Source organism: Dasypus novemcinctus, chromosome 24 (assembly GCF_030445035.2).
Source record: "Dasypus novemcinctus isolate mDasNov1 chromosome 24, mDasNov1.1.hap2, whole genome shotgun sequence".
Classification (NCBI taxonomy): Eukaryota; Metazoa; Chordata; class Mammalia; order Cingulata; family Dasypodidae; genus Dasypus; species Dasypus novemcinctus.
The window spans coordinates 31536305-31558083 of record NC_080696.1 but is presented as its reverse complement, the minus strand read 5'-3'; the positions used below and the strand labels follow the sequence as shown (position 1 = coordinate 31558083).

Here is a 21779-nt window from a genome sequence, read left to right as displayed (position 1 = left end):
AATAGTCTCCACATTGAGATTTCTATATGATCTTTCCATCCTGCTTAGCCTAATTTGGGCTCCGGGAATATTTATTTGCATATATAAGTGCATATTTAATTTTAACAATTTGAATAGAGCTTTTTTAAGAATTTTCATTTGTTAATTTGATATCATTCTGATGTATGAAGGCATACACTGAGCAAATAGACAGATGTGAATAGAGAGATAGATAGTTACTTATAATTTTCATTCTGTTACAAAATAAGTTTAACGTTATAGCCAAAAGATCTCTTTGACGGTTATTTATAATTACTATAATTTGCACTGTGACCATGCAGTTTCGCACAAGAATTTCATTCCTTTTAATTATTGGCTTATAATCAAAATTTTCCCAATGCTTTAAAATTCAATTTACATTTTCCTTTACTTCAGAGCTTTGCTTATTTCCCATTTTGACAGACCTTGGATGAGCAAGAGTAATTCCAGTATATACTCACTGCGGTCATTGGCGTCTCTGGGAAACCTGGTTTTTCTCATGACTTGATGCTTTTAACAACATCAACACTTGAGGTGGGAGGTCCCCCATTCCTTAGTCCTGGGAGGTAACAGGACTCCAGTGGTCACTGGACTGGAAGAGTGGACATACAGCCCCACGGGGGAGAACCCCACCAGGCAGCAATCTAGCCCACACCTGGAGTCACGAGAGAAAGCAGGGTCATCGATACCAGTGGAAGGACAAGAGAGAGGGGTGTCTTAAATTTGCGTTCTCCTGAGCCGTGGGAGGCAGAAGTTGTCATAAAATAACCACAAACAAAAGCTAACTCAGTTTAGAATTACCATCACAATAGCTGAAATCTAAGAGCAAGGTGAAGCAAATAAACTAGTCACAAAATAACCATAATCAAAGGTAAGTTTAGTTTATAATTACCATTACTGTAGCAAGCATAAGCAAGGATGTGGCTAGACCTGAGGTAACCATAAACAAAGGTAAATTAGTCTAAGATTACAATCACAGTAGTAGGTCTTGTCTAAAGCCACCCAGTTATAGCAATTTTAGCTTTTGCTGTTTTATAGTAGAAGACATCTATATAATGATCTTAACTCTTAGTTCCAGTTTCTAGTAAGTTTTTACTTTAGGATAAGAAATTGGGCACTTTAGTGCTTATTAACTAAGCAAATAAACTTATTTTATTGTAACTCTATTGGTAACTTCTGGCTTCCAGAGGAAGTCATTGTTCTGGGAGGCAGGATCTTGTGTGTGGGGTCTGCCAGCAGCCGTCTTGGGGTTATTGATGTCCACGTGGCCTCTCTGCCGGGTTCCAGATTCATCTATTGATTCCCTGTCTTACCAGGTGACTTCATTACCCCCTCAGGGTTTACACCTTTATTCTTAAAGGGGTGTGAAAGAGAAATGATCGTTCTTCTGTAGCTACTTCCTGCTGGTTAGGGGCAGAAGGCCCTACCTGACAAGGTGTAGAACCCTCTTGCTATTCTATCTCTGTTGGAGGAAGATGGATCTGGCATCCTGGGCGAAGCTGGATTAAGGTCCCATATGGCTAAAAAGATGTTGATTCTGGAAGAAATAGACTTGATAAGAATTTTGAAAACATATGGTCCCACTAAGATGGTACTGGACCTCAGAAGTAGAAAAGGTCAGATGCCTGCAAAGACTGCTTTTTCCCAAAGTTGGTGGGAAACAGTATTCTTCCTTGAGTTATTTTATGCTGTTGGTTAACTCTAGAGAGAAATGTAATAGACAACAGGGTTAGGTATAAATTACCAATCTCAGTTCCTATGGTAGGAGAAAGGAATGGGAAGAGGCATTGCCCTTTTAGTTAAATTAAAGGAGATGAAAACAGGGAAGCGGACTTGACCTAGTGGTTAGGGCATCCGCCTACCACATGGGAGGTCCACGGTTCAAACTCCAGGCCTCCTTGACCTGTGTGGAGCTGGCCCATGCGCAGTGCTGACGCACGCAAGGAGTGCTGTGCCACGCAGGACTGTCCCCACGTAGGGGGGTCCCATGCGCAAGGAGTGCACCCCATAAGGAGAGCCACCCAGTGAGAAAGAAAGTGCAGCCTGCCCCAGGAATGGCACCACACACACAGAGAGTTGACGCAACAAGATGATGCAACAAAAAGAAACACAAATTCCCGTGCTGCTGACAACAGAAGCGGACAAAGAAGAACACGCAGCAAATAGACCCAGAGAACAGACAACTGGAGGGGGGGGGGAGAGAAGAGAGAAATAAAAAACAAAAACAAAAAAATGAAAAAACAAAACAAAAAAAGATTAGAAAAAAAAATAAAGGAGATGAAAACAGACACCGTTTCTTAAAGGGATGTCTGGTTTGTCCTCCCCCAGCAATAGGCATTTGGGCTAGAGTTAGAGGGAGCAGTTGACTTTGACATAGACACTACTTAGTTTTTTCTCTCCAAGAGATATTTCAGGCCGTCCAATGACTAGCATTCATCCATCCCGTCAGGTGCTTCTAGTGAGCTGGTGCATTCTTGGGCAGCTGGCTTCACTCAGGATGAGTGCACCAAACTGGAAATTCCTTAACTGCTCAGGGAGTGATCAAAACTACAAGTAACGTTCTTTACATTTTGGCTTTAACTGAGAATGAGGCTTGGTTTTTTTTCTTAAGATCAGAACCTGGTTTGCAGGTCTTGGGTGAGGAAAGGTTGTTTATGGACCATCTCAAAAGGGCTAAGGGGAAGTGGGTTCTAGCCACCTCTTGTTTGCTGTTTCCCTTCTGGTGGGAAAATGCTTAGCCTTGGTAGGATGGCATGTGGATATGCCCGTCCTCCCTAGGGTATGAGTAAGACAGGTTCTGGAATAAGGGCTAGGAAGGAGATCTCCTAGCCCTTATTCCACTGGCTACTTAGAAAATGAAGTTTACAAGGACTTTTAACATGTTCAGTGTTCTTTTGCATATGATCTAGAATAGCAAAGATATCACCATAATCATCAGGCATATATCTAGAATAGGAGATATAGGTACAATACTTGATACTGATTAATGTATTTCCCAATGCATAAGTTTCTCTTTGAGATGCAATTAATAGATTTAAGTTACAGGTTTACAATACCTTACATGTTACTTCTCCGTGGGAGTAGGCCATAATGCCAATTGTGTTTAAGTTCTACTTACAGTATTCTGGTGATCATTGCTCCACTTGGTATGTTCTTCACACAGCCAGCAAGCTGTAGCACCATTGACTCTGGAGAGAAGCTAGGAAGGTAGGTATGCCACTGGCCTGGTGAATAGCACTCTTTGGTACTATGAAACAGTGCCAGTCTGGAGACCTATCTATTGTACATTTGGCTGTACTGAGCCATTGTTGGCTGCTCAGGAGTTTGAAACTGCAACGTAGTCTCCATTGACTTCAGGAGCACAGCCAGAGATGTAGTAGATACATTTATTGTTTTAGGGGTCAGTGACCAACCTAGCCAATAACTCAAATGGAGAGGCAACCTGCAGTGCATTGAAGAATGGTTTGACTGCACAAGAGAGTTTGACAATGCTGAAGTCTATCTTTTGATTTTTATACATTTTTTAAACATTTCTGATGCAATGTGTTACTTATTGAATGAACTTTTTAGTATGTTGCTTTTTACTTTTACACTTTTACCATGAAGATGTCAATTAGCAGGTATTTTACTTTAGCAGTAGAAAAAAATTTTTTTTTCCGTTTTTAAAATGAAAACTGAAGATTCCCAATGGAGTCAAGGTAACTTTTCATTATCACCACTTGAATATGCACACTGAGGTGACTTCCAGACAGATTTCACTGCTATGAAGTTACTTTTTACCATTAGTATCAATTTAGGTTTCTAGTTAATAGTGGCTTCATAGAACTAGCCATTTAAATGCTTCAGTTTAGAATATGCTTTTATTAACTCTTTGTAATTGACACAACACACAGACTGGTTAATTTACCTTAGATTACAATTAGCAACTAATGGAATTTACTTTATGCATTTAAAAGAGGGCAGATCTACATTTCTTTAACTTAATTTCATTAGATATGAAATTTCATTAGTTAATTTGATATTATAATCCTGATGTATGAAGTTATATACTGAGCAAATAGGCAGACACGAATAGTTTGACACAGAAACATAGGACTCACTGTTATAATTTTCATACTCTTACAAAATAAGTTTAACTATAAGATAATAGTCAAAAGAATTTTTTTGAAGGTTCCTTTAAGTTACTCTAATTTTCACTGTGACCATGCAGTTTTGAACAAGAATTTTGTTCTTTAATTAATGGTTTATAACCAAAATGTCCCCAATGCTTTAATATAATTTTCCTTTGCTTCAGAACTTTGGATTCTTTTACTTTGACTTTAGCAGACCTTGGATGAGCAAGACTAATTTTATGTATATTCACTGAGGCTATTGAAGCCTCAGGCAAACTGGTTTCTCTCATAAATTGCCACTTTTAGGAACCCCGACCATCAAGGCAGGAGGCCTCTTCACTTCCCAGCCCTCAGAGATAATGGGACTCTGGCAGCTGCTGGACTGGGAGAGTGGATGTTCAACCTCGAGGGTCGAGAATTCCACCAGGCAGCAATTTGATTCAATTTGGAGCCATGGGAGAAAGCAGGGTCACTACTACCAGTAGGACAGGAGACAGGGATGTCTCAGATCTGCTTTCCCCTGAGCCATAGGGGCAGAAACTGTTATGAAATAACCATAAGCAAAGGCAAAAGGTGAGGCTAGGCTTGAAGTGACTGCAAAAGAAGGTAAGTTCAGTTTAGAATTTACACTTACAATAGTAGGTTTAGGCTAAATCTACCCAATTACAATTTCAGTTTTTATCCTTCTGTTTCATTATATAAAGGCATCTATAAATGATCTAGCCTCAGTTACAGTTTCTAGGAAGTTTTTACCTTAAGATGAACTGGGTACCTTTATTAACTAAGCCACAAGAATTTTATTAGTAATAACTTTGCAAAGTTTCTCTGCTTTTCTAGCAACTGAATAAATTCCACTTGTGATTTATACACTAAATCTACTAGCATGACAGTATTGACATTAAAGACTCATCTTTAGGTTACCTTTCACCATTATCTAATTTGTAACAGGTGAACCCCAAATCTGATTTCCTAGGCACAAACAAACTGACAAAGTTAAATGAGATTTCAGAGTTGGACACAAAGTTAAGCACAGATTAAAACAAAAGAGAGGATTTTATACCTTTAGCATTTCTAGGGACGCTTTGATGTTAATAGATGGCACATCTATTAACATCTGTTAACTAAATAGATGGCACATCTATTAACATCTGTTAACTAAATAGATGGCACATCTATTAACATCTATTAACTAAACCTCTCCAGGAGAGGTTTAGTAACTGGTCTGGATCTTGATCTTCATTTATACTTTTTATAGGCACAACTGAGTTTAAACTGAGAAGTTTGAGTATATTTCCTCATTTCTTTAAGGAGACACAACATGAGGTTTCTGGGCCTCATATCTATCTGTTCTTTTTTCTTACACTGGTTTAACTGAACTTCAGGGTTCTATGGAGCGGTTGTTCTCAGCTATGCTGTGGCCATGTAGACCAGCAGTAGGCAGAATTTCCTGATTCCTGAGAAGAGACTCCTATGGGGAGTTTGCTGATAGGCGAAAGGCTATGCCCATTATTCTAGGAAGAATGAATAAGCACCTTTTAGTCGACAGATCTGGCATCCCAGAGTCCTAAGTCTGTCTAAAACATTCATTGCTCGACATAATTTGGAGCTGATGCTCTGTCCCAGTGTCCTGAGAATTTCAGTTTCCAGGGCCTGCCTGACCTACAGGCGTCTCTGTGGGCGACCTAGGTCTTGGGGGGTATCTGATGCTTCTGGCAATCAGATCAATGAGCCCAAGCCGAGTTGGTGGGAGATTGAGCAATGGCCCCAAATCAAAGTGCCTCAGACGTCTCTCTCAGGGGATATTTGTTTGATCTCTGAATGGATGGGCCCAAGGAATGGGGGGCATTCAGTTTACTGTTCTGCTTCTCAGCACCTCTGACATTTCAGGGTCTGAGACTGACTGCATGATTACCCAAACAGAAGTTCCTGAGTTAAATCTCAGGAAACGTTGGGCTGCTCTCTGATTCCCTCCACCCCAGGAATCACAGAGGCCCTGCCGCCAGGCACTCCCAGGGCTCTCCCGGACTTGGGAGACAAGGGAATAGATTTCAACCTGAAGCTGCCAAGCCAAATAGTGCTCCTTCCTCAGAGAAGGGCAAAAAGCTTCTTCCTATTCTTCCAGAGGTCCTTAAAGCCATCCTGGTTTTATGACTTTACTGTCTAGGAGTTTCCCAGTTACACTAGCTATCAAAAGACCATGAAGTGATTAGAGGTTGTTCTAGCTAACAGGCCTTGGTGCCCTGGGGCAATAACTTCCTTGCTAGCAAAGGCACTTTCCATTTTCACAGTTTTTATGACATTCCAAAGCATTCTAACACAAACCTGTAAGGAGAAATTCAGTAGCAAGAGTAGGAAGGTAAAAATGTGGGTAAAAGGTTAATTATGCAAGGGTATCCTGGCCTGTAACACCCTTGGGGAAGGGAGCTCCCATAGCACCCATTTTGGCTCTGCCTGCCTGGAGGGCCTGTAAAAGCCTGGGCTTGGTGGGAGGCGCAAGCCCCTGGGACTTTCTGCCCTTGCCATGCTGCTTCTGAGGGGAGAGGGCTGGAGAAGGCAATGGCAGGGAGGCCCAAGGGCAAAGACCCCGGCTGCTAAAAGGGCTTGAAAAAGAAGCTTCTAAAAGGGCTTGAAAAAGAAGCTTCGCAGTGCCCACTGTTCTGACGGGGAACCTCTGTCTTGGTAGGGCTGTGATTTGAGCCACTGCCCTATGACCCAGCCGTTCTGCTGAGGACAGATCTCACAAGCTTAGGCATGCGGCGTGGGTGCAGAGAATTCCTGTGCCCTGGCCCCTTCCCTCCTGCGATTACATCCTGTAGTGGCTCCATTTAGAATGGAGAACCAAAGGAAGGCAGTAAACAAGATGTAGGCCATAGTTTCATTCACCATTAAACTGGACTGCCTCGCCAAATATGTTACTGGATTTTGTTTAGGTTCTTGGCTATGCTGCAGAAATGAATTTCAAGAGCATGTTGGGTGAGTTAGGCCAGTAATTTATCCAGGTAGGGAAGGATGAGAAATGGGAGAAAATGACAGATCAGGGATCCCAGGTAGAGAGGAAGGGGTTGAAAAGTGAAAAAGCAGGCTAATTTACAGGCGACAGTTTCCCGTTATAGATTATAAATCCCCAGGTTTACTTGCGTGGCCACTTGGCAGAGGAAGAATGGCGAGAGTTTGCTGTCTTGACTGATTACCCCACCCCTCAATTCCTTGTGAGGGCATCTCCTGACTTCCAGAGGAAGACCTTGTTCTGGATGGCAGGATCTGAGGGGAGGGAGGTCTTCCAGCAGCCGCCTTGGGGTTATTGATGTCCACGTGGACTCTCTGCCAGGTTCCAGATTCATCTATTGATTCCCTATCTTACTAGCCAGCTTCATAACTTTAATGTTGCTACATTTTTCTGCTTTTCCAGTGGTGAGACTAATTCCATGTGTGAATTATATATCAAGTCCAATTACAAGACAGTATTGACATTTCAAGACTCATTTTTAGGTTACCTTTCACTATTTCCACTTTGTGAACCCCAAACCTGACTTGAGTTCCTCAGCACAAGCAGACTGATGAAGTTAAAGCAAGCACAGCTTAGAATAGGAGAGAATTTTACTCTTACTTAGCTTAGCTTAGGGGAAGATCTGCTTTAGAATCACCTAAATGCAAAGCTCCCAGTGTCTATCCATGGCAGAAACCTTGTGTGGGACCCTCCAGCTTCGTTCCTCCAGGAAGATCCCAGGGCAGCTGTTAAGGGAATTAAGCTAAGGGGTCCAGAGAAGCCCTGCCCGCGATGAGACATGAATTGGGGCTGCTGTGTGGGCTGCATCCCATTAGTTACCTCCTGGTGAGGCTTTTATTTGCTGGAAGGGTTGGAGTGTTAGGTATATTAGTCAGCTAAAGGGGTGCTGATGCAAAACACTAGAAATTGGTTGGATTTCTTAAAGGGTATTTATTTGGGGTAGGAGCTTACAGATACCAGACCATAAAACATAAGTGACTTCCCTCACCAAAGTCTATTTCCACGTGTTAGAGCAAGATGGCTGCCGACATCTGCCAGGGTTCAGGCTTCCTGGGTTCCTCTCCTCCAGAGTCTTGCTTCTCTGTGGGTTCAGGGTTCCTGTCTTCCCAGGGCTTGTTTCTTCCTGGGCTCAGCGTTCCTCTCTTCCTGGGGCTTGCTTCTCTTTCCTCTGTGAGCTTACTTCCCGGGGCTCCAGTTTAAGGCTTTAGCATCAAACTCCAACATCAAAACCCCAAAATCAAAAACCCTCAACTCTGTCCTTTGCCATGTCTTTTATCCGTCTTTTATTACCCTTAGTGGGTGGGGACTCAATGCCCTAATGACGTGGCCCAATCAAAGCCCTAATCATAACTTAATCATGCCAGATACAGATCAGATTACAAACATAATCCAGTATCTATTTTTGGAATTCATAACTATATAAAACTGCTACAGAAGGGAATAGGCAGGGAGCTAGGAACAGCCAGGAACTTTTAAATCTTAACTGATGACATATGAGGAGGTTCCTTATTCTACAGGGAAGAGGTTTAATAAACGGCCTAGATTGTAATTTCCCCCTCACTCCCCTCATTAGCCACAGCTAAGGCTAGGAGAGGTTGGGAATGCAGGCTAGGACTGAGTAATTGGCTCCCATGTTAACTAAGAAATTAACAGGCTTACCCACCATGTCAAGGGCCACCCAAGGTGTCCAGGTTGATGGTTCATGAGTGGCTTCAGGCCCTTTCCATCCTCTCCTGGGGCAAGGCCCCAGTGGTCCACATGGTGAGGCAGCTTGGGGCCAGGCTCCTACTGACATGGAGCCTGGATTCAGGCAACCCTGAGGTGACCGGTGCCTTTAACGGCAGCAGTTAAAAGGTCAGCCTGTCCCAGACCCTGCACCCACCCTCCTTACCTTCTCCCTCTTGGCAGCATGTTCTTGGTTACTGAAAACTGAGAAGGCTGTTTCTAAGAGAGAGTGAATGGAAGTTTGGGGCCAGGGAAAGTTTCTGCAGCTTTCTACAGATATCTGAGACAGACCGGAGTTCCTAGGAGGATCTGTTTTCTAGAGTTAGGATCTACAAGAGGGTACTTTATGGCCTCTCCCATCTTCCTTTAAAATCAGGGTGGGTTTCTAGGCTCTGCCTCTGAGTAATTTCCCTGAGCTTTTCATTGACTGGTTGGTAGTGCAGTTCCTCATCTCCTTTAAGGAGATATGACCACGTGGTCTCTGGCTCTCAGATCTGCCTGTCCTCTCCTCCTCTCTTACACAAGTCTACCTGGAATTCAGGGTCCCATGCAGAGACCACTCATGGCCATGCTGTGACCATGTGGTGTGGCAGGAAAAGATCAACCTCTTTCCTTTTAGATGATCAGTAGGGGCAGGTTGTCCCAATTAGGAGCCACCCATTATCCTAGGGGAGGATAAATGCATTTGTCAGTCAGGGTGGCATCCCACTGCTAGACCTGGTTGAATGGATTGCCCCCCAAACTAGCATTCTGAAGGCTGGGAGCCCTGCTCACTGTCCCCACATTCTTGGATTGGGAACCTTATGTCTCTGGGTGTCCCAAGAGATCTTGGGAGACATCTGAGTCCAGTTCCCAGATCTTAGCTCCCAAACTGGGTTTTCTTGCTAGGAAAGGGACTGGCTATGGACTTTTCTTTTACCTCCTTTGCAGAGGTGTTAGGAGATAGCCATGAGCAAGCTCATCTCATGGCTACTCCCAGGGTCCAAGTTCTGCAGTTAAACCTGGCATTAAAGGGCAATTAGGACAGAGACTGCTCTGTGCCTTACAGGCAAACAGCGTCAGGGGGCCTAGAGATAATGGATCAAGAGGAACTTCAGGGCCTCTCAGGCTGAGTAAGGAGTAGATCTCCTGACCCAGGGTGAGAATCTTGGGGTTTCACTAATGAAACAAAAGAGGGCATAGACAGGCTTTGATGAAAACTCACCACTCTCTGGTGGGGGTTGGGGTGCACCACCTTCCCTCTGTCTCCTGGCTGGCTCACCAAATAATGTTACCAGATGGCTCTGGGTTCTGGACTTTTAGGTTCTTGGCTTATGCCTCATAAAAGAACTTAAGGACTTGTCATAGGGTAGCAAGAGAGTAAGGAGTTTATTAAGATACAAGAAAATTAGAGAAGTGCACAGTGTGAGGCATGGGCTGTGTGTGTACTGCAGGGTGAGTGGCTTGGGTGGGGCCCCAGGTCAGAGCTTTTTAAAGTCTGGTTGCTCCACCTGTAATTTCTCAGGGGAGCAATGGTGAGACCTTGTGAGAATATCTGGGGTTTTCCCTCATGTTCCTCATGAGATTCTCATGGCTGGGGTCTTGTGAAATCACTCAGGAAGTTTCTGGGTGGAGTATCACAGTCATGTGGTTTGTCAGCCATGTTGTCTGTCAGCCTCAGCTGCCTCTCCCCTTTCACTATACTAATCTGCCTCAATAATAGATTAAGGTCATATCTGACAGGTTTCTCTGCTATTTCGTTATCAATATCAACTCATAGATTTTTACTGAATAATGGCTTCCTGGAATCAGCTGTTTACATCCAAATCCCTCAGTGTAGAAAATGCTTTTCATAACTTCCCACAACTTGTAATCTCCTATGGTTTTTCAAAAAGATTTATTTTTAAAATGTATTTCTCCCCTCATCCTCCATTGTTGGCGCTCTCTCTCTGCTCTCTGTGTCTGTTCGTTGTGTGCTCATCTTCTTTTTAGGAGGCACTGGGAACCGAACCTGGGACTTCCCATGTGGAAGGGAGGTGCCCAATGGCTTAAGCAACCTCTGTTCCTACTTGTTGTGTCTCTCATTGTGTTTCCTTTTTGCATCATCTCGTTGTATCATCTTGTTGCATGATCTCATTGCATCATCTTGTTGTGTTATCTCACTGCACCAGCCCATTGCATCAGCTTGCTGTTTTGCTCATCTTTTTTTTCTTAAAGATTTATTTATTTATTTATTTATTCATCTCCCCTTTCTCCCTTCCCCCCACCACCCCGGTTGTCTGTTCTCTGTGTCTATTTGCTGCGTCTTCTTTGTCTGCTTCTGTTGTTGTCAGCAGCACGGGAATCTGTGTCTCTTTTTGTTGCATCATCTTGTTGTGTCAGCTCTCCCTGTAGGCGGTGCCATTCCTGGGCAGGCTGCGCTTTCTTTTGCACTGGGCAGCTCTCCCTACGGGGCACACTCCTTGAGCGTGGGGCTCCCCCACATGGGGGACACTCCTGCATGGCATGGCACTCCTTGCGTGCATCAGCACTGTGCATGGGCCAGCTGCACATGGGTCAAGGAGGCCCAGGGTTTGAACCACGGACCTCCCATGTGGTAGGCGGACGCCCTAACCACTGGGCCAAGTCCGCGGTCCCTGTTTTGCTCATCTTTTTAGGAGGCACTGGGAACCAAACCCGGGACCTCTTGTGTGGTAGTCAGGTACCCAAGTACTTGAGCCACATATCCTTCCCTCCTATAACCTTTTATAACCATATAGACCAGTTACTTTACTTTAAGACATTTTTCACCTTTAAATAAACTTATTGAATTACAGTCAGCAACGTACAAAATTTATTTCCACAACTCTTCTACAACTTCCCATATCCATTCAAGTCTTGTCCTTCCTATTTCCATCCTGATTTTATGAAAACCAGCCATCTTATTTAAGGACAAAACACATTCCCTTAAACAAGCATTCACAACTCTTCTACTTCTTTCCATATTCATTTAAGTCTTACCTTATATGCCTCATTCTGTTCTGTGAAAAACTAGTCATTTCACTTTAGGCAAGACAATTATTTTTAAAAGATGTTTGTAAAAATAATTTCATTAATTAAAAATTTACAATTTTATCTTAAAAGACTTAACAGACTTAATGTAAACTTATCAGAATCTGTATAAACCCAGGGAGATTAAATCCAAGTAGAATAAAATTAAAATAATGGTATTTTACATAGAAATGTTTTCTTAGTTCTTTTCCTTCATAGGAGGTTAAAACCTCTTTGTTTTCATAATACTTTAAAATTATAAATAACCTCAAAGCATACTATCAGGCTCTGGAGAATATATTATGACTGTTTTATTAGTTTTAATCAAAATTTAGAAAAACCTTTTCATAACTTACAAGGATTTTTTCTTTACTTACTGAAATGTGGCCATTGGGTTAATTACTCTCATCTTAAAGCTATTAAAATTTAATTGGGGGAAGTGGATTTGGCCCAACAGGTAGGATGTCTGCCTACCACTTGGGAGGTCCAAGGCTCAAACCCAAGGCCTCCTAACCCATGTGATGAGCTGGCCCATGAGCAGTGCTGATGCGTGCAAGGAGTGCGGTGACACGCAATAGGGGAGCCCCACTTGCAAGGAGTGCGCCCCGTAAGGAGAGCCGCCCAGCACAAAAAAAGTACAGCCTGCCTAGGAGTAGCGCCACACACGGAGAGCTGACACAGCAAGATGATGCTACAAAATGAGACACAGATTCTGGGTGCTGTTGACAAGAATACAAGTGGACACAGAAGAACACACAGCGAATGGACACAGAGAGCAGACAACTGGGGGATGGGGGTGGGGAAGGGGAGAGAAATAAAAAAATAAAATAAAAATCTTAAAAAAACTTTTAATTGGGGAATTACCGGACTTTCCACACCCAGCCCATCCCTCATAGTTTTCTAAACCAGTTTTAATGAGTCACTCAAATTAAGTCAAGTTTCAGAGAAGAAAGACCCTGTGGGTAGGATAGGCTATAGGAAGATAGTGGAGGAATTCAGGACATATTTTTAGTTTTGCTTTTTTTTCTTTCTTTAAATAGTTTCTTTAGTCAGATTTTTATATGACTCTTTGCATCCTGTTTGGCTTTTCTTTTTTTCTTTCTTTTTTTTTTTAAGATTTATTTATTTATTTAATTTCCCCCCTCCCCTGGTTGTCTGTTCTTGGTGTCTATTTGCTGCGTCTTGTTTCTTTGTCCACTTCTGTTGTCGTCAGCGGCACGGGAAGTGTGGGCGACGCCATTCCTGGGCAGGCTGCACTTTCTTTTCACGCTGGGCGGCTTTCCTCACGGGCGCACTCCTTGCGCGTGGGGCTCCCCTACGTGGGGGGCACCCCTGCGTGGCAGGGCACTCCTTGCGCGCATCAGCACTGCGCATGGCCAGCTCCACACGGGTCAAGGAGGCCCGGGGTTTGAACCGCGGACCTCCCATGTGGTAGACGGACGCCCTAACCACTGGGCCAAAGTCCGTTTCCCCTGTTTGGCTTTTCTAATTAGGGTTCCAGGAGTATTCATTTATATATTTAAGCATTTATTTAATTTTTTAGCAATTTGAATAGAGATCTTTTAAGAATCTTCATTTGTCAATTTGATATTACCATCCAAAGGAATGAAAATATATACTGAATGAACAGATAGACACACCAAAAGAAACATACAACTCACTGATTTGACTCATGATTCTCACTCTTTTGGTGTGGTTATCTCCAGATTTTCCATCATTCTACACCTCTGGTTTTTACTGGTTTTAAGATCTCCTCTGGGATCAGTGTTGCCTGAATATGCAGGCTTGTTCTTGGAAATGTTTTTATATTTGGTTAACAGGTTTTTAGCAGGGAAGGTACATTTAGAAAGCTATGTTTCAAATACCTGGTTTTAATTCAGCAGTAAAGCTCCCCTGCCCCTGGGCCCTTTCTTTCCAGGTTTCTCTGGGTCCCCACCTAGCTGTCCTTCGGGTTTTCCCCAGGGGTGTCTAGGACAATACTTTTTCCAGTGTCCTTCTTTGCAATCTGCACATTGATTGATTCTTAGTTTAAAAATGTCTGCTGTGCCTGCAGGGGTGAAGGTTGGGTCCAGGGGTCTTACCGTTTTGAGGCAGTCTTGTTCTGATTGTTTTCAGTTTATTAGAGCTTTGAGAAGGATCATTTGCCTTCTGAAGTGCAAGTTTTCATTAACTTGGTGCCTATTGTAATTAACTTCATAGGCAATGCTAACTAAACTAGATCGGCGAGTCCCCCATCAAGTTTCTGTGGCTTCCTTCTAATATTTGGGGAACTCTGGGTAATAAAGATTATATTTAAAAGTCTGCTATTTTCTGGTCCTTCCAGATCTGTATTAGTATATCACCCATAGGCAGTATAAATTCTTTCTAGGAAAGTGATATAGACTGTGAGTTTATACAAGCTTCAAGCTTGCATAGTTTTCTGAAAGCCAGTTAAGTGATACAGGCTCTGTGTGAATTCAGGAAGGATGTGGGCGGATGTGGGAGATATGGATGCTCAGTCTTACCTGGGGTGCTAACAACCCTAGGCCCTAAGAGACTGGAACCTGATCTAACAAAGAAAGTTCTTTTTTGTGCCAAAGGCACCGCTTGACCGCTCCCCACCCCCCCCACCCCCCCCCCCCCCTGCCAATCTCTGCATAAAAGGGACCTAGAAGCCCAGCTGGGGACTCGGGTTTTTGGACAGAAGTCCGCTGGGCCTGGCCGGTCGTAATAAAGTTTCCTTCTCAGACATTCCTGCGTCCTTGCCTTCAATATGCGATCACCGAATCCTCCCCACGTCCACCACAAAATCAGAGGCCCTTCTTGTGATTCTTGTATTACTTCACTACTCTTTGTAAGTTCATAGCTTCAGGGACAGCTTTCTCTTCTAAAGTAGCCCAGTCCTCAGTATCATAAGCATTCTATTCAAGATTTTTACTGGTGCTGCTAATTTTCTCTCTAGCATACCTGGGTTGATAGGATTTTTCCTGTTTCTTAACTGTTTCCTGCTCTACTTCTTCATTTACAATTTTCCCTTCATCTCCTGTTATCCACAAGCCCTCCATACCAGTCCAATTACAGATTGGAATAATTAAGATTTTTATTTTCTCTGGGTCCTTTTATAGAGTGAGCCACCATTTCCCCACCTATATAAAACTGACAGGGGGAATGGGGTAAACCTGTACTCAAATTCTTCATCTATTTCTAGGGGCATTTCCAGGAGGGGTAGGAATTTTTCCTCCTCAACTGCTGATCTTAGAGAGTCGTCCTAGCCAAATGGAAATACAGAGTTGTTCCAGCCATTTTCTTCCTGATTCTAAGTTATTAATACATTAAGGTTAAGCTTTGTTACAGGAAAAAACTATTTCCTGCTTTTTCACAAGCTCATGACTGAAATTTTTCCAGTTTTCATTTTTGTTTTTAAAGAGTACAGCCTAAAGGGCATTTAGGAATGGTAGTCTAGTAAAATTAGAATTTCCCATTTTAAAGAATTTCAGTAACCAGTGGCCAATTAGGAACACTTGTGCAATATGTATGTATTCAGTTAAACACTAATTTAGGAGTTTAGACAGACGCTGAACATTTACTATACTTCAATAACACACACCGTTTAATGAATAGACACTTAACACTTCCTATCTTCTGGATTACTTTTCAGGAGTGTACTTAACCAACAGCCTTAAGCTTCAGGAGTGTATCTAACGGACAGACTCACAGTTCAGGAGTACACTTAACAGACAGACTCCTGGGGGGACTTCACCTCCATACAGAATGGTACCCCCACAACAGAAAAAGGTAGAGAGGTCAGAACAAGGGGAATCTTTCTGGAAGGAGTGTTAGGGGACTCAACCGATCCACTTCTACCTTGGTGACCTGCTCACCCACTCACATGTTCAAACTTGGAGCTGGAACTGTTTTTCCCTTTGAAGACTTCTTTTTAAAAAACAGTTTTATTAAGATAGATTCATATACCATACAATCTAGCCAAAGTGTACAATCAATGGCTTTTAGTATAATAAGTACTGTGCATTCATCATCACAAAAATTTTTAGAACAATTTCATTACACTAAAAAGAAAAACTCCACACCCCTTAGCAGTCACCTTTCAACCCCTCTCTCCTTCCCCACCCCTACATAACCACTAATCTAATTCTATCTTTATAAATTGATTCATATATACATTTTATATAAATGGAATCATACAATATGTAGTACTTCGTGTCTGGTTTCTTTTACTTAGTATAATAGATTTTTCTTGTGTGCCTATATTAACATCTTGTAACATTAAAATACATTGGTTCAGTTTCAAAGAAAACAGTCTTATATAAGCAATATTACCCATATTCATATTTCACATCAGGTTTTACTCTGCTATACAATCCCATGTTACATTTTTTGTAATGTAATATACATGACCTTAGACTTTCCCTTTAAACCAGTTTCACACCCATATAATAGTACTGCTAGTTACACTAGGTTGTGATATCACCTTTTCTATTCATTTTCAAAAATTAACGTACAACATTTTCACCAATTCTGCACAGGCTGACCCTCAGCTTTGCATTCTCTAACCTCCTTCCGTTTTCAGGTGACTCATATTCTAGTTAATAACTCCATGAGTTTTCACAATATGTTTAGTTCATCATAGCACAGTCATGCAATATTTGTCTTTTTGTGTCTGGCTTGCTTCACTGAACGTAATGTCCTCCAGATTCATCCATTTGTCATATGCTTCATAACTTCATTTCTTCTTCTTATTTTTTTAAAGGATTTATTTATTTATTCCCCCCCCCCCCCATTGTCTGCTCTTTGTGTGCATTCACTGTGTGTTCTTCTGTGTGTCTGCTTATCTTCTCTTTAGGTGACAATGGAACCAATCCTGGGAACTTCTAGAGTGGGAGAGAGACGCTCAATCTCTTGGGGCGCCTCACCTTCCTGGTTTGCTGTGTCTCTTATAGTCCCTCTTCTGTGTCTCTTTTGGTTGTGTCATCTTGCTGCGCCAGCTCTCTGCTCGGGCCAGCTTGCCACAGGGGTCAGCACGCTGTGTGGTCAGCACGCTTTGCTTGGGACAGCTCTCCGCTTGGCACAGGTCTCCATGCGAGCTAGCTTGCCTTCACCAGGAGGCCCCGGAAATTGAACACTGGACCTCCTATATGGTAGATGGGAGCCCAATCATTTGAGCCACATCCACTTCCCTTCATTTCTTCTTACAGCTGCGTAATATTCCATTGTGTGTATATACCATAGTTTGTTTCTCCATTCATTGGCTGATGAAAACCTGGGTTGTTTCCATCTTTTGGGGATTGTGAATAATGTTAATATGAAAATTGGTGTGCAGGTGTCTGTTAGTGTCTCTAACTGCTCTCAGTTCTGGGTATATACTTATTGCCGGGTCATGTGGCAAATCTATATTCGATTTCTTTAGGAACTGCCAAACAGTCCAGTCCTCCACAGTGGCTGTACCATTCTAAATTCCCACCAACAAAAAATAAGTGTTCCTGTCTCTCCACATCCTCTCCAACACTAGTAGTATCTGTCTTTTTAATAGTGGTCATTCTAATAGGTGTGAAATGGTATCTCATCAGAGCTTGCTAATCGCTAGTGATGTTGAGCATTTTTTCATGTGGTTTTTTTTTTGCCATTTGTATTTCTTTTTTGGACAAATGTCTATTGAGTCTTTTGCCCATTTTTTAATTGGGTCATTTGTCTTTTTATTGTTGAGTTGTAGCATCTCTTTATACATTGTGGATATTAAACCCTTATCAGATATGTGATTTTCAAATATTTTCTCTCACTGAGTCAGCTGCCTTTTCACCCTTTTGACAAAGTCCTGTGGAGATGAAAAAGTGTTTAATTTTGAGGAGGTCCCCCTTATCTCTTTTTTTTTTCTTACATGTGCTCCGGGTGTAAGGCCTAAGAAACTACCACCTTGAAGATGACTCCCTATTTTTTGTCCAGTAGTTTATGGTCCTGGCTTTTATGTTTAGGTCTTTTATCTGTTTTGAGTTGATTCTTGTGTAGGGAGTGAGATAGGGGTCTTCCGTTCTTTTGGTTATGGATATTCAGTTCTTCCAGCACCATTTGTTGAAGAGACTGTTTTGTCCCAATAACATGGACTTGGTAGGTTTGTGAAAAACCAGTTGGCCTAGCAGAGAATATGGCCATGAGACCCCACCCAGAAACTCCTGCTACTAAGAACCAAGACAGAAAGACCCCACCTAGACCCTGGCCTGAGGTCCCACTTGGAACTCTTTCCAGGGTCAAAGAAAAGTCCAGGACCTAATAGCTTCACAGGTGAATGCTGCCAAACATTTGGAGAAGAAATAACACTAGTCGTGTTTAAACTCTTCCAAAAAATTGAAGAGGAGGGAAAATTACCGAAACTTATTTATAGATTCCATACAATACCAATAAAAATCCCAATAGCCTACTTTACAGAAATAAAAAAGGCAATTACCAAAATTATTTGGAAGGAAAAGTGCACCTGAATAGCCAAAGGCATTCTAAAGGAGAAAGGGATGTGGGAGAACTTTCACTGCCTGACCTTGAAACATATTACAAAGCTACTGTGGTCAAAACAGCATAGTGCTGGCATCAAGATAGACACATTGATCAGTGGAATAGGAGTGAGAGTCCAGAGATAAACCCTCACCTCTAAGGCCCCCTGATTTTTTGTGTTGTATGTTTTCATGGTAGGCAAGGGAGGAAAGAGTTCCTGAAGAAACAAGAAAACTACAAACGAGGTAAGTACACAACCGGAGACATGCGTTGCAGGCCTGCCACAGGGTAAGACTTGTGCGTGGAGCCCCATGTTAGGTCTTTTTAAACCCTTTCCTCCTCCCCCTTCCTAATGTTGGGGAGGGGCCCCAGGTGTTGGCTCTTTGATTGTTTGCCTTATGATCCCCGCCTTTTAGCTCTCAGGGGCCCAAGGAGGAGGCCTGTTTCAGGTAATTCGGAGCTTCCGCTCTTGCCTGTCCTCACCACCCACTGTTTGGGGCAGTTCCCAGCACCCTCTGAGGAGACAAGACCTGGTGAAAGCCTGCCGTCGCCCTGAGATTCACTTGCGCAGAATGTAGTGGCTCCTCGGTTGGGTCCATCAATCTGCTCTGATGCTTAATCTTTTTCACTCTGGCATGAGAAGTATCCTTAAAGCCCACCTTGCATTTGGATAGAGCATGGGTGGAGCTCCTTTGCCTTATCCCCTCCCCAGGGTGATGCTGTGGACGGTGTCCTGAGATCCATGGCAGTGCCAGGTTCCCCCTCCAACCCCATCCCACTTTCCCTACTCTGCGGATTGATGCCTGTTTCTTGGAACTTTGTGACTGCAAAAGGATTGCCCCACCCACCATGGCTCAATCCCGGGCCTCTGCGAGCAGGGCAGGGCTGTGGATCTCTTCTTCCTCCCCAAAGATGGAGAGAGTCCCTGGCAGCTGGGGGCCTACTGAGCTTTCAGTGGACACGAGGCCACCATATGGCTGATGTTCCCGCAGAAGTGGCACTTCTTGGGCTGGGGTGGCAGCTGGCATTCCTTGGCATGATGGTCTAGACCTCCACCGTCGTAGCACCGCCTCCTCTTGATCTGGGCTTCTGCATGTTCTTCCCCTTTGGCCGCCACTCACTCCCAGTACAGAGCAGCCCACCAGGTCCCGTGACACGGATTGTTTCCAGGCCCTTGGCAGACTTCTTAAAGTCTCTGCCCCCACTGCCTCGCCTGCCCGCAGGCTCTGAAAGCCCTCCATGTACAAGTTTCTCTACTGCACAAAGACGTCCACTGGGGGGTGGGTGTGGCCCTGGAGCGGGTGGTCATGGACAGGCACCTGAACCCCATGTGCATATTGAACGGTTTACAGATGCCTGCACCACGCAGCAGCTGCGGCTCCTCTGCCTCTCGGGCCGTGTTCCCCGGCGCCTCCTCCGGCACCTTGGCACAGCCACCTGCAGATCGCTGGTTGGACATGGAGTCCATGGTTGTCGCCTGAGCACACCACCCAGGGCCTCTGGTCGGGTGGCTGCTGGTCCCAGAGAAGTCTGGAGGCAAGGGAGTGTTTTGGAGAAGAGAAGGTTGTATCTTCCCGGCACAATAGAGGTGGGAGGGCCCAGGCAGGACTCTTAAGAGAACAGTTAGTGCTGAAGTTTGGGAGGTAAAGTTTCTGCTCCTAGTATTTCGGTGAGAGTGACCACTGAGTAGCCCATTGTATTAGTCAACCAAAGAGGTGCTGATGCAACATACCAGAAATCTGTTGGCTTTTATGAAAGGTATTTATTGGGGATAAAAGCTTACAGTTAGAAATTGCTAAAGAATCCAACTCGAGGTTGGTTTCTCACCACAGCCGGTTGCCATGGGTGGAAGCAAGATGGTTGCCAATCTCTGCGAGGGTTCAGCCTTCCTCTCTCTCAGCCACAGGCTGGCACAGGGCATGTTTCTTTCCATCATCTCTCCCTGGGGCTCCAGGATGGAAGCTCTCTCCTCTGCTGTGCGTATGTAGCTCTCTCAATCCCTGTGTATCTTCTTCTGGGTGTCTTCTTGAGTGAGTGTCCGTTTATCTCAGCCCACCAAGGGGGCAGGGACTCAACCCTGAGTCATACCCTACTGACGTGGTCGAACCAAAGCCCTAATCTTAACAGGTAATCTAATCAAGACATGTCAGCTGAATCTAATGCATTCAGAGGGCACCACACCCAGAGGAACAGACCAGTTTACAAACATAACCAATATCCTTTTTGTAATCATAAACAATATCAAGCTGCTACACCTGTGTGCTTTCCGTGATCCATAAAACTACTGCCATTGATGAATACTTCTAAATCTGGATCTGATAGTGGGATGTCATTTAGTCTCTGTTGGCTAGAGTACACTTCGTTGAGAAGTTGGATACAGTCGTGCGTGGGAGTTATCCATTGTGGCTTTTCATTTAACTCCGGCATTGATGTGGCTGGGTTGAGCTTATTTATACTTTTTAGAGTTAAACGCTTGTACTGTTTAGAATAGCTTGCTGTTTGCTTAATCTGCCCACAGTTAACCATTGACCTCCTTTATGTTCTGGTATTGCAAGAATGTAATGTGGGATAAGAACTCATGTGAGGGAGCCTAATGTTAATTTTTCTTGGAGGAGGCCACAGGGTGGCGGCAAAAGCTTGCAGGCATGCTGGTCAGGCTTGGTAACAGAGTTATTTTGATAAGTAAGAGACTGGTCGGAGGTCTCCACCAAAAGCTTGTACTAATACTCCCAATGCAATACCTTGCCATTCATGTACTAGCAGGTTGAATTCCTTCATTGGGTCAGACACATCCTTGGGTCCATTCTAAAAGATCTCTTTCATCCCCTTTTAAAGCTTCACATAGGTGATTAGCAATGAGTCCAAAATTTGGTGTTCAGAGCCTGCAAAAGCCAGCTATACCTAGAAACCCTCTAAGTTCTTTTTATTCTTAGGTTCTGATACTCACCATAAGGTTTCTTTTCTACGGGGTAATAGGTCCCATTGCCACTCTGACAATTCACACCCAAGGCAGTTAACATAGGTTTACGTTATTTGGGCTTTCTTTTCTGATAATTTATATACTTTCTCCGCTAGCCTTTTTAGCATTGTTATTGTATTCAGATTCGAGGCTTCTTTGGTTTTACTGGCAATGAATATGTCATCAACATTGAAGGAAGAGCCCTTTTTTGGAGTTGTGTTTCTTGTAAGTCCTTGGACAACTCCTATCCAAAAAGAATCAGAGCATTTTAAAATCCTTGTGGCAACACAGTCTACCAATATTGTTGTTTTATTCCAGTATCAGGATCTTGCCATTAACAAGTAAAAGGCTTTTGCGATTCTCTTTCTAAGGCAGGGGTTCTTAACCAGGGGTCCACGGACTCCCAAGGGGTCCATGGAAAGATTTCAGGGGGTCCCTGAGCTTGAATTAATTTTGAATAGTCCTAAAATTT

The 21779-nt window shown here is 43.4% G+C and overlaps 1 pseudogene; it reads right to left on the bottom strand.

Moving 5' to 3' along the window:
• Positions 1-19202: 19202 nt before the first annotated feature.
• Positions 19203-19816, bottom strand: LOC101412512 (protein lin-28 homolog A pseudogene; annotated as a pseudogene).
• Positions 19817-21779: the final 1963 nt, after the last annotated feature.